The sequence below is a fragment of the Mustelus asterias genome, chromosome 11 (assembly GCF_964213995.1).
Source record: "Mustelus asterias chromosome 11, sMusAst1.hap1.1, whole genome shotgun sequence".
In the NCBI taxonomy this organism is placed as follows: Eukaryota; Metazoa; Chordata; class Chondrichthyes; order Carcharhiniformes; family Triakidae; genus Mustelus; species Mustelus asterias.
Window position 1 is genome coordinate 69,799,979 of NC_135811.1, and position 12,153 is coordinate 69,812,131.

General features: G+C 44.2%; 1 protein-coding gene across 1 annotated transcript in view; it reads right to left on the minus strand.

Moving 5' to 3' along the window:
* strada (STE20 related adaptor alpha) overlaps positions 1–12,153 on the minus strand; it is a 98,407-nt gene that overhangs the window by 51,986 nt on the left and 34,268 nt on the right. The window contains exon 3 of the mRNA XM_078222938.1: positions 448–476. The gene's annotated coding sequence lies outside the window, so the exon portion shown is untranslated. The remainder of the gene's footprint in view (positions 1–447; positions 477–12,153) is intronic.

Sequence of the window (12,153 nt, forward strand, 5' to 3'; positions counted from 1 at the left end):
CAGTGGTCAGAATGTTGGATTTGCTACCACATGGAGTAGTTGAGATGAATAACACAGATGTATTTCAGGGGAAGCTAGATTAAGTACTATGGGAGAAAGGGATTGAAGGACACGTAAATGGGTTGAAATGAAGAGGAATGGGAGAAGGCTCTTGTGGGATGTTAACATAATCATAAACCTATGGGCCGAATGGCCTGTTTCTGTGCTGTAATTCTATGTAATGTCATTATCTTTCTAACACTATACTGTACAGAAGTGGAATAGAAAGCAACTTTAATACAAGACCACAAATTAAAATTCTCTTCAGCAATATATGGACATCACAGGAGGGCAAACTTTGCAAGGATGCAGTTACAGTGAAGCTAACTGCAACACAAAGCTACATACCACATTACACAAGGGCTCACATGCAATCAATGTCACAACCTGTTGGTGCTCGGTACTCACCTTTTTGTGATACTCCGCCTGAGGACGCTCTGAAGTAAAGAAACTAAGTGTTGACTTTCAGTTGTGGGGCAGAACAATTGGAAAACAAGACTGGCAATGATGATTACAGCCAACACCTCAATCCGAGTCACATAGCGCAGAATCACTGATTGCACCCAATAAAAAGGGTAAGGTTGGCATTTTACAGCAAAACAGTATTTGGATGATAAGAGATTTCAGGCACTTTCATTACACCATCTGCACAAAATTAGAGTCTTATAGTCACATATTAAATTTCATACATATCACAGACTCCATAAAAATGCTAATAGAATATTGAGAACAACAACTTAGAATAATTCAATCACTGCATTTCACAGGAGTGGTCAGCAAAGGATCACAGCATACACCCCAAATAATAGGATTCTGATAAATACTGTATACATTATATAACAGTAAGAAGTCTCACAACACCAGGTTAAAGTCCAACAGGTTTATTTGGCAGCAAATACATTATATAACATCATAGTGTTGTCCTCCCATGGGCTAAGATGATCATTTGGACAAAACAATATTAGCCAGTGACTTGCTGTGTGCAACAAAGTGAATGGCATTAAAAACATCTTACACGTCAGACTGCTCAAGGACAGAGAGAATAGTCTTCAAGATATCAAAGACGAAATACTAACGTTGGATTTTAGAAGCCTGTAGACTGTCGGTGAAAGAGAAAAATGAGTGACGGAAGGAGTTGAGGCTGTTTTAGATCTTGAGGATGCAAGAGACAAAGAGTGTCCAAGTGTTAGGATCAGTGGAAAAGAAAAAAAGAAGAAAGGACAGAACAGCTAAAGTCATCGTGGTACAGATCAAACAGATAAAAATGGGTCTGATGCAAGGAAAGGTCAAAAGCTACGGGTCAGAATGGATTACTCAGATACAAATACACCAGACAGGTCCACCCACCACCCCCAGGAGGCCATGTAGCCCAAAGTGATTGTGCTGGCTCTCAGGTAGAGCAGTCTAATTAACCCCACTGCATTGCTTTTTTCTCATAGCCCTGTTAATTTTTTCCCCTTTAAGTATTTATCCAATTTCTTTTTGAATGTTACAATGGATTCTGCTTTCATCATCCTTTAAGGCAGTGCATTCCAAATTACACCAACATCGAAATCACAGAATGGTCACAACACAGGCCATTCGACTAATGGGTAGGTTCTGGCTCTGCGAATGATCAATTCACCTAGTGCCATTCCCCTGCCTTCTCCCAGTAACTGCACATTCTTCCTTTCCAAATAATATTCCAATCCTCGCCCGAAAACCTCTATTGGGCCTGCCTCCATCACACTCCAAGGCAGGGCATTCCAGATCCTAACCACTCGCTGCATGAAACTTTTTCATCATTGCTTCTTTCACCAATTATCTCTGGTTCTCAGTCCTTTCAGCAACTGGAATAGCTTCTCCCTTTGTACTCTGTCCAGACCACTCGATTTTTGAAAATCTCTGTTAAATCTCCTCTCAAACTTCTCTTCTCCAAGGAGAATAGTCCCAACTTCTCCAAATCTATGCAGTTGAAGTTCTTCATCCCTGGAACCATTCTTGTGAATCTTTTCTGCATTCTCTTCAATGCCTTCACATCTTTCCTAAAAGTGGAGCACCCAGAACTGGACGCAATACTCTAGCTGAAGCTGAACCAGTGCCCTGTACAAGTGCAACTGTGTCATTGACCCTGTACTCTTATGCTCCTATCCTAATCCATATTTGGATAATTAATGTCCCCCATTACAACAACTCTAGTTTTTGCACCCCTTTGTAATTTCTTTGCAAATTTGTTCTTCTACCTTTTTCCCATTAGTTAATGGCCTTTGGTGACACCGGACAAGGTAATTGCACCATTTTTGTTCCTCATCGCCAGCCTCCGTCCTTGGTCTCGGTCCTCGGCCCCTCTGGGGCATCCTTTTACTCCAGCATTGTAATATTCTCCTTAATCAACACTGCCATCCCTCCCGCTTTCATCCTAAACACATCATATCCTGGTTGGAGCAGCAGCTGGACACACTGCGAAGCATATAGGGGGGCAGAGAGTGTGATAGATGCTTCAAGGAGGTGGTCACACCATAGGTCCAGACAGGTAGATGGGCGACCACCAGAAGAGGCAGGCAGGTAATACAGGAGTCTCCTGTAGCTATTTCCCTCTCAAACAGGTATACCGTTCTGGATACTGTTGAAGGGGGAAGAGCTCCTCAGGGCAAAATACCAGCAGCAGCCAGGCCTGTGGCACCATACCTGGTTCTGCTATCGAGCAGGGTCAGGCAAAGTCCAAGAGAATGATAGTAGTAGGAGACTCGATAGTCAGGGGCACAGACAGGCATTTCTATGGCCACAAACGATACTCTAGGATGGTGCGTTACCTCCCTGGTGCCAGGGTCCTGGATGTCTCTGAGCGGGTACAGGGCATCCTAAAATGGGACAGTAAACAGGCAGATGTCATTGCCCACATTGAAACAAATGACATAGGCAGGAAGAGGAAGAGGTTCTGCAGAGACAATTCAGAGTTAGGTATGGAGCTAAAAAGCAGGACTTCTAGGATAGTAATCTCGGGATTACTCCCCGTGCCACGTGCTAGTAAGGCTTGGAACAGGGAGATAGTACAGTTGAACACGTGGCTAAAAAGCTGGTGTAGAAGGGAGGGCTTTAGATATATAGATCACTGGGATATCTTCTGGGGAAGGTGGGACTTGTACAAGGAGGACGGGTTGCACCGGAACTGGAGAGGCACCAATATCCTGGGCGGGAGGTTTGCTAGTGCTGTTCGGAAGGGTTTAAACTAGTGTGGCAGTGGGGTGGGAACTGGAACAGCAGGCCAGCAAATGTAGGGACTGGGGAAGAAAGTGAGACTGAGATAAACAAAGCACTGAGTAAGAGCAAGCAGAGGGAAGCCGCAGGGCTTGGTGGGACTGGAGATCTGGAATGCCTTTGCTTCGATGCAAGAAGTATAACAGGTAAAACAGATGAACTGAGAGCCTGGATTACTGCATGGAATTATGATGTTATTGCCATTACGGAGACATGGTTAAAGGAGGGACAGGACTGGCAGATTAACATTCTGGGATATTGTTGTTTTAGATGGGACAGAGGGGGATACAAAAGGGGTGGGGGAGTTGCATTGCTGATTAGGGAGCATATCACAGCTGTGTTGAGGGAGGACACATTGGAGGGATCTTGTAGTGAGGCATTATGGGTGCAGCTCACAAATAGGAAGGGTGAAATCACAAATGTTGGGCGTGTACTTTAGACCTCCCAACAGCCCGCAGGAGACAGGGGAGCAGTTGATTTGATTTATTACCGTCGCATGTATTAGTGTACTGTGAAAAGTATTTTTTCTTGCACGCTATACAGACAAAGCATACCGTTCATAGAGAAGGAAAGGAGAGAGTGCAGAATGTAGCGTTACAGACATAGCTAGGGTGAAGAGAAAGATCAACGTAATGCAAGGTAGGTCCATTCTAAAGTCTGATGGCAGCTGTGGAGAAGCTGTTCTTGAGTCGGTTGGTTCGTAATCTCAGACTTGTGTATCTTTTTCCCGACGGAAGAAGGTGGAAGAGAAAATGTCCGGGGTCCGTGGGGTCCTTAATTATGCTGGCTGCTTTGCCGAGGCAGTGGGAAGTGTAGACAGAGTCAATGGATGGGAGGCTGGTTTGCGTGATGAATTGGGCTACATTCATGGCCTTTTGTAGTTCCTTGCAGTCTTGGGCAGAGCAGAAGTCATACCAAGCTGTGATACAACCAGAAAGAATGCTTTCCATGGTGCATCTGTAAAGGTTGATGAGAGTCGTAGCTGACATGCCAAATTTCCTTAGTCTTCTGAGAAAGTAGAGGCGTTGGTGGGCTTTCTTAACTATACTGTCAGCATGAGGGGACCAGGACAGGTTGTTGGTGATCTGGACACCTAAAAACTTGAAGCTCTTGACCCTTTCTACTTCATCCCCATTGATGTAGACAGGGGCATGTTCTCCTTTATGCTTCCTGAAGTCGATGATGATCTCCTTCGTTTTGTTGAGGGAGAGATCATTGTTGCCGCACCAGTTCACCAGATTTTCTATCTCATTTCTATATTCTGTCTCGTCATTGTTTGAGATCAAACCGACTACAGTGGTGTCGTCAGCAAACTTGAAAATCGAATTGGAGGGGAATTTGGCCGCACAGTCATAGGTATACAAGGAGTATAGTAGGGGGCTGAGAACACAGCCTTGTGGGGCACCGGTGTTGAGGATGATCGTGGAGGAGGTGTTGTTGCCTATCCTTCCTAATTGTAGTCTGAAATTTAGGATCCAGTCACACAGGGAGGTGTCGAGGCCCAGCCACAGAGTTTGGAGATGAGTTTTGTGGGAATAATGTTGTTGAAGGCTGAGCTGTAGTCAATAAGTAGGAGTCTGACATAGGTGTCCTTGTTATCTAGGTGTTCCAGGGTTGAGTGCAGGGCCAGGGAAATGGCGTCTGCTGTGGACCTGTTGCGGCGGTAGGCAAACTGTAGTGGATCCAGGTAGTCCGGGAGGCTGGAATTGATTCGTGCCATGACTAACCTTTCGAAGCACTTCATAATGATGGATGTCAGAGCCACTGGCCGATAGTCATTAAGGCACGCTGCTTGGTTTTTCTTAGGTACTGGGATGATGATCGTCTTCCTGAAGCAGAAAGGGACCTCAGATTGTTGTAAAGAGAGGTTGAAGATGTCTGTGAATACCTCCGCCAGCTGATCCGCGCAGGATCTGAGTGCATGTCCGGGTACCCCATCCGGGCCAGTTGCTTTCCATGGGTTGACCTTCGAGAAAGCTGCTCTGACATCTGCAATGGTGACCCCAGATACAGGTTCATCCAGGGCTTCCAGGGTGGAGGACATGCTCTCGCTGACCTCTTGCTCAAAATGGGCATAGAATGCATTGAGCTCATCAGTGGGGGGGTGCGGTGGAGCCGGCGATTTTACATGCGGATTTGAATGTGGATTGGGTGCAGCTATTTGAGTGCAAATCCATATCTGGCATGTGGGAGGCTTTTAAAGGCCGGTTGATTGAAGTGCAGGACAAGCATGTCCCCGCAAAAATGAAGGATAGAAATGGCAGGATTCAGGAACCATGGATGACAATGGAAATTGTAAGCGTAGTCAAAAGGAAAAAGGCAGCATATGATAGGTCTAGGCATCTAAAAACTGAAAGTAATAGAAAGTAGGAAGGAACTTAAATGCGGAATTAGGAGGGCTAAAAGGGCCATGAAATGTGTTTAGCAAACAGGGTCAAGGAGAATCCCAAGGCTTTTTATGCATGTATTAGGAGCAAGAGAAAGAGTAGGCTCACTCAAGGACAATGGAGGGAAGTCATGCGTGGAGCCACAGAAAGTGGGTGCGATCCTTAATGAGTACTCTGTATCGGTATTCACCGAGGAGAAGGACATGACAGATGTTGAGGTCAGGGTTAGGTGTGTGAACACTCTAGAGAATGTCAATATATTGAAGGAGGGGGCGCTGGGTATCCTAAATTACATTAAGGTAGACCGGATGGGATCTATCCCAGGTTCTGCGGGAGGCAAGGGAAGAAATAGCTGGGGCCTTAAAAGATATCTTCACATCCTCTTTGACCACAGGTAAGATTCCAGAAGACTGTAGAATAGCCAATGTTGTTCCCCTGTTTAAGGAAGGAAGCAGGGATAATCCAGGAAATTATAGGTTGCTGAGCCTGACGTCAGTGGTGGGGAAGCTTTTGGAGAAGATACTGAGGGATAGGATATATGCATATTTGGAAGAAAATGGACTAGTTAGTGACAGTAGCATGGTTTTCTAAGGGGAAGGTTATGTCTCACCAACTTGACTGAGTTTTTTGAAGAGGTGACAAAGATAATTGACGAGGGAAGGGCTGTGGATGTAGTTTATATAGACTTTAGTATGGTGTCTGACGAGGTCCCACATGGCAGACTGGTACAAAAACTAAAATCACATGGGATTCGGGGTGGGCTGGCTCGATGGATATAAAACTGGCTTGGTCATAGAAGACAGAGTAGCGGTGGAAGGGTGTTTTTCAGAATGGAGATCTGTAGCTAGTGGTATTCCGCAGGAATCAGTGCTGGGACTCGTTTGTAGCATACATAATGATCTAGAAGAAAATGTGGGTGGTGTGATTACACGATTACACGAAGATTGGTGGAGTTGCTGGTAGTGACGGGGATTGTCAGAGGATACAACAGGATATGGATAGATAGGAGACTTGGGACAGAAATGATAGATGGAGTTTAATCCAGACAAATGCAAAGTGATGCATTTTGGAGGATCAAATTTAGGTATGAATTATACAGCAAATGGCAGAACCCTTAGGAACATGAACATACAGAGGGATCTGGGTGTGCAGGTCCACAGTTCTCTAAAAGAGGCAACCACAGCTGGCCAAGGTGATTAAGAAGGCACATGGCATGTTTGCCTTCATTGAGGCCTATTGTTGTCGACCTGATAGAGGTCTACAAAATTATGAGAGGCATAGACAGGGTGGATAGTCAAAGGTTTTTTTTCCAAGGGTGGAAATGTCAATTACAAGGGGACACGGGTTCAAGGTGAGAGTGGGAAAGTTTAAGGGAGATGTGCGGGGGAAGTTTTTCATGCAGAGAGTGGTGGGTGCTTGGAACGCGCTGCCAGAGGTAGTGGTGGAAGCAGGCACATTAGCAACATTTAAGAGGCATCTGATGGGTCCATGAATAGGGAGGGAACAGAGGGATATGGACCGAGTAAGGGCAGGAGGTTTTTTTTGTAGTTTAGTTAGGGCATCATGATCGGTACGGGCTTGGAGGGCTGAAGGGCCTGTTCCTGTGCTGTACTTTTCTTTGTTCTTTGAATATTTCATACCCAATCCTGACCACCTTTGAGCCAGGTCTCTGTTATAACCACAACATCATATTTTCACGTGGCAATCTATGCCTGTAACTCACCTATCTTTTTACCACTGTATATTCACATACATGCACAATAACTAATGTAGGCTTCATTAACTTCTCCCTTACTCTGAACCCACCTAACTTACTATTTCCTACTCTAATGCTATCTGCACCTCCCAGTATTCTGCTAACCTTGGTATTCCTCTCCGATATTATTTCCCAAATCTCAAACCACTGTCAAGTTAGTTTAAATCTTTCTCAACAGCACTAGCAATTGCAAGGAACTCAGTCATGGCACGATTTAGTTGCAATCAATGCAACCTGTTCAGATCCCATCCATCCAGAACTGGTCCAAATGTCCCAAGTATCTAAAGCTCCCTCTTAAAGGCACCACCTTTCCAGCCACACATTCATCTGCTTTATCCTCCCATTTCCATACTCACTTGCATGTGCTCCTGGGAGTAATTTAGAGATCTATCAAATCTCCTGTCACTATTGTTGTTCCAGTATTCTTTGTGACTCCCTTGCAGCTGAGCTTACCATACCATGGACGTGGCTCAGGCAGTGCTCCCCAGATGAACCATCACTTAGAATCATAGGATTCCTACAATGCAGAAGGAGGCCATTTGGCCCATCAAGCCTGCACTTACAACAATCACATCCAGGCTCTATCCCACACATGTAACCCCACATATTTACCCTACTAATACCCCTGACACTAAGGGGAAATTTAGCATGGTCAATGCACCTAACCCACACATCTTTGGACTGAGGAGGAAACCAGGGCACCCGGAGGAAATCCATGCAGACATGGGGAGCACGTGCAAACTCCACACACTTCCATCCATCTTCAGAACTGAATGAGAGTGGGGTACATTCAGGGGGTTTCTGCGCTATCTGCCCGTTTCTTCTCAACTCTCTAGTCACCCATTTCCACTCTCCCTGCATACTGTTATGGCTGTAGGGTGACTACATCTATAAGTGTGCTTTCACAAAGCTCTCAACCTCATGGTTGCATCGCAGTGATAGCAGCTGCAACCTGGAGCTCAAGCTGCTGCAACTGATAGAACTACTTGCACGTATGGTTACCGAGGACACGGAAGGCACCTTGGAGTTCCCAAATAGTAAAGGATGTGTACTCAAGATTGGAGCAGCACTGCCAATTCTTTATTGGGAAATGAACCTTGCTACTACTAATAAGCCTCGCTACTTAAAAAGACACACCATCTTTCTTAATTAAAGGAGGCTAACTGAACACTTTTCTTGAAATTAATGTTTTTAGTCTCCCAGTTGCTTAGACTTGCTCTTTAAATAAAAGTTTCCTCATGTTGCCCATTATGTTAAATGTATCCTCTGGATATCAAATTTTTGCCACTAGAAAGTTTCTCCTTAATGACTCTAACATACTCCATTATTTTGAACACTGCTACCAAAACTCCTCAACTTTCTGTGCACCAAGAACAATTCCGGCTTCTCTGTTCTCTCCTTGTAACTCAAGTCCCACATCCCTCGTACCATTCTAGTAAACCACTTCTATGCTCTCTACAAGTGTGGTGCCCAGAAATGGGTGTGATATTTAAGCTGATTTAGCATCAGTTCCTTGCTTTGTACGGTGTTCCTCTAACACAGGCAAAAGATTCAATATGCTGCGAGAACCGCTTTCTCAACTTGCCGCACGATGGGTGTACACATCACACCTCTATCTGTGCCTCTTAAAATTGCATACCTTGTCTCACTTCATCTTCCTGCCAAAATGCATCATTTCACATTTCTCAGCATTAAGTTTTATCAACCACATGTCTGTCCATATTACCAGATAGAGCCTTCCTGATGTCTAATACACACGCAAGCTTTGTATCATTGACTGCAAACTTTTAAATTTGTCCTGTATGCCCAAGTCCAGTTCATTAATATGCATCAAACAGTGGTTCCAATATGTATTCCCTGCATGGAACATCCTCCAGTCTGAAAATACCATTTACTAATACTTTCCGATTTCGGTCTCTTAGCTAATTTTATATTCATGTTGCCAGTGTGTGTTTAATCTCAATTTTGCTAACAGGTCTATTTTATGTTACACCATCAACCGCACTACGCTCATCAACCCTCTTCATTCATCAAGAACTTGTTCATGGTTTGCCTTCTGTGCCTTCATTTATTAGCCCCTAGATTTACAAATGCAAATTAATTTTATCCCAGATTACTGTCTCAGATTTTAAGCACGAGCCACATTAGGCTGACTGCTATATAGTCACTGGGTTTATCTCTCTCCTTTTTAAAGCAAGGGTTTATAACATTCAATCCTCTCATCCTCTGGCACCATTTTCATACTAAGAAGTCTCACAACACCAGGTTAAATTTCAACAGGTTTATTTGGTACCACAAGCCACAAGCTTTCGGAGCGCTGCCCCTTCATCAGATGAGTGGGAGTTCTGTTCACAAACAGGGCATATAAAGGCACAATATAAAGACACACATATAAAGACATAAGGGCAGCGCTCCAAAAGCTTGTGGCTTGTGCTACCAAATAAACCTGTTGGACTTTAACCTGGTGTTGCGAGACTTCTTACTGTGCTTACCCCAGTACAACACCGGCATCTCCACATCATGGCTACCATTTTCATATCCAAAGTTTGGAAGATCGTGGCCAGAACTGCCACAATTTGCATCCTTACTTCCCTCAGTAACCTAGTATACCCCACCTGAACTAGGTGACCCTCCTACTTAGACAATTGCCAATCTTGCAGGCACTTCTATTTATTTTTATCCTTTTCAATATTGCTACTGTTTTAATGTTACATTTGCAGCACCCTCTCTATTGAAGACAAATGCAATATACTTTCTCTCCATGTCTCCTTTTTGGTCCATTCTTTACTATCTTTTTACGATTGATATGTTTATTAAAGACTTTTCTATTCCTTTTCCTGATGTGGAGATGCCGGTGTTGGACTGGGATGGGCACAGTAAGAAGTCTCACAACACCAGGTTAAAGTCCAACAAGTTTATTTCGTATCATGAGCTTTCGGAGAGCTGCTCCTTCATCAGTGGAGAGTTGGGTTCACAAACAGGGCATAGATAGGCAAAGGTATTGCAAGATAATGGTTGGAATGCGCGTCTTAATAGGCAATCAAGACTTTACAGGTGCAGACAATGCCAGGACAGTTAGTAGGATTTTGCAAGCCCAGGCCAAGTGGTGGGGGTTACACGTAGTGTGATTATGAATCCAAGATCCCGGCTGAGGCCGTCCTCATGTGTGCGGAACTTGGCTATCAGTTTCTGCGCGCCGATTCTGCGTTGTCGTGTGTCTTGAAGGCTGCCTTGGAGAACGCTTACTTGAGCATTGGAAGCCGAATGCCCTTGACTGCTGAAGTGGTTCCCCGACAGGAAGGAAGCACTCCTGCCTGGTGATTGTGCAGTCTTTGTTTACATATGACCTTTTTGAGAGCCCAACTCTCCACTGACCTGATGAAGGAGCGGCGCTCTGAAAGCTCATGATACCAAATAACCTGTTGGGCTTTAATCTGGTGTTGTGAGACTTCTTACTATTCCCTTTCCTGTTATTAACCTATTTCCATATTCTCCCTCTGCCCCACCTGTCTTTTTTAAAGATCTCCTCTGTACTTTATATTCAGTGTGGATCAGTTTTAATCCTTGTTCTCTTGTCTCAATGTTTATACTGACATTCTGAGATCTAATTTATCCAATTCCCAAAGTACCTTGATAGGAGCTTTGCTAAGCAATTGCTTTCTTATGTAAACATCCTGCTACCCTTTATCCTCAGGTGACCAACCCCATTTATCAACCTATTGTCTTCCTTAGTACTCACTCCAGCTCCAGGATGTCCCCCTCCCTCACTCACAGCGTTATGTTGCCAGAACAGCACATAGCACTTGAGTTGAGAACAGATCAATGTTTAAACAAGACAGAATTGGTTCATACAAATGGCTTTGACAGACCATTGAGCAACAGTTGCCATAGATCCTAGGTAAAGGTACAGATAGGAGGTAAGGAATAGGGTTGAAGATTGAGGGAATTTAAAAGAATGTTAGTTGGGACAAGGATAGAAAAGTAAACTGGGATTAGGCAAAGGAGATCCAAAACCACACTGGCATTATGGGTCAGGTAACCTGCACCAGAATAGCTATGATTAGTTAAATTATCAGAGTCTTGGGTGAACATGTAATTAAACTGAAGAAAATATTCACATTTTATATTACGTTGTAGCCTACAAAAATTGTGGGTTACCATCTAATTTCTCCAAGAGGTTGTAATTGAATACATTGTCATTCTGTGCACAGGACTGGAATGGCACGACCTTACAGACAGTAGCAGCAGTGTAGGAAAGATCTGCCTTTACTCACTCCCGCAGTAAGAAATGGCATTGATCTGGATCGCATCCTTTCTCTGTTCAAATTGGGACGTGGCGTGTCAGCCTCAGGGACCCTAGGGTCAAGAGATAAGCATCAGCCACGATCCCTATTCTCAAATCACTGTCCAGTGATCCCTGTTGAAAATGTGAGAATAGCCTGTGCAGACTGACTAACCAGGCTGAGACTTGGGCAAGATAAGGAGCTGCTGATGCCTGGGGAACTAAATACGCCATTAACAAAATTCACTGCCATTTTTCTTCATGTGCCAAGGGACAAAGTGCAGTTAGTTTCCACAGATCCAAACATATTGCAGGAAATGTGAGAAAAATCCAAATCATTCTTAAGGATTATTAGAGCCATTTCTGAGGTCACATGGAGGGTGGATAACCATTCTTCAGGCATGTCTTGTAGGGCAATACTAAACCTGCCCCAGAAACTCATGAGCATCAAG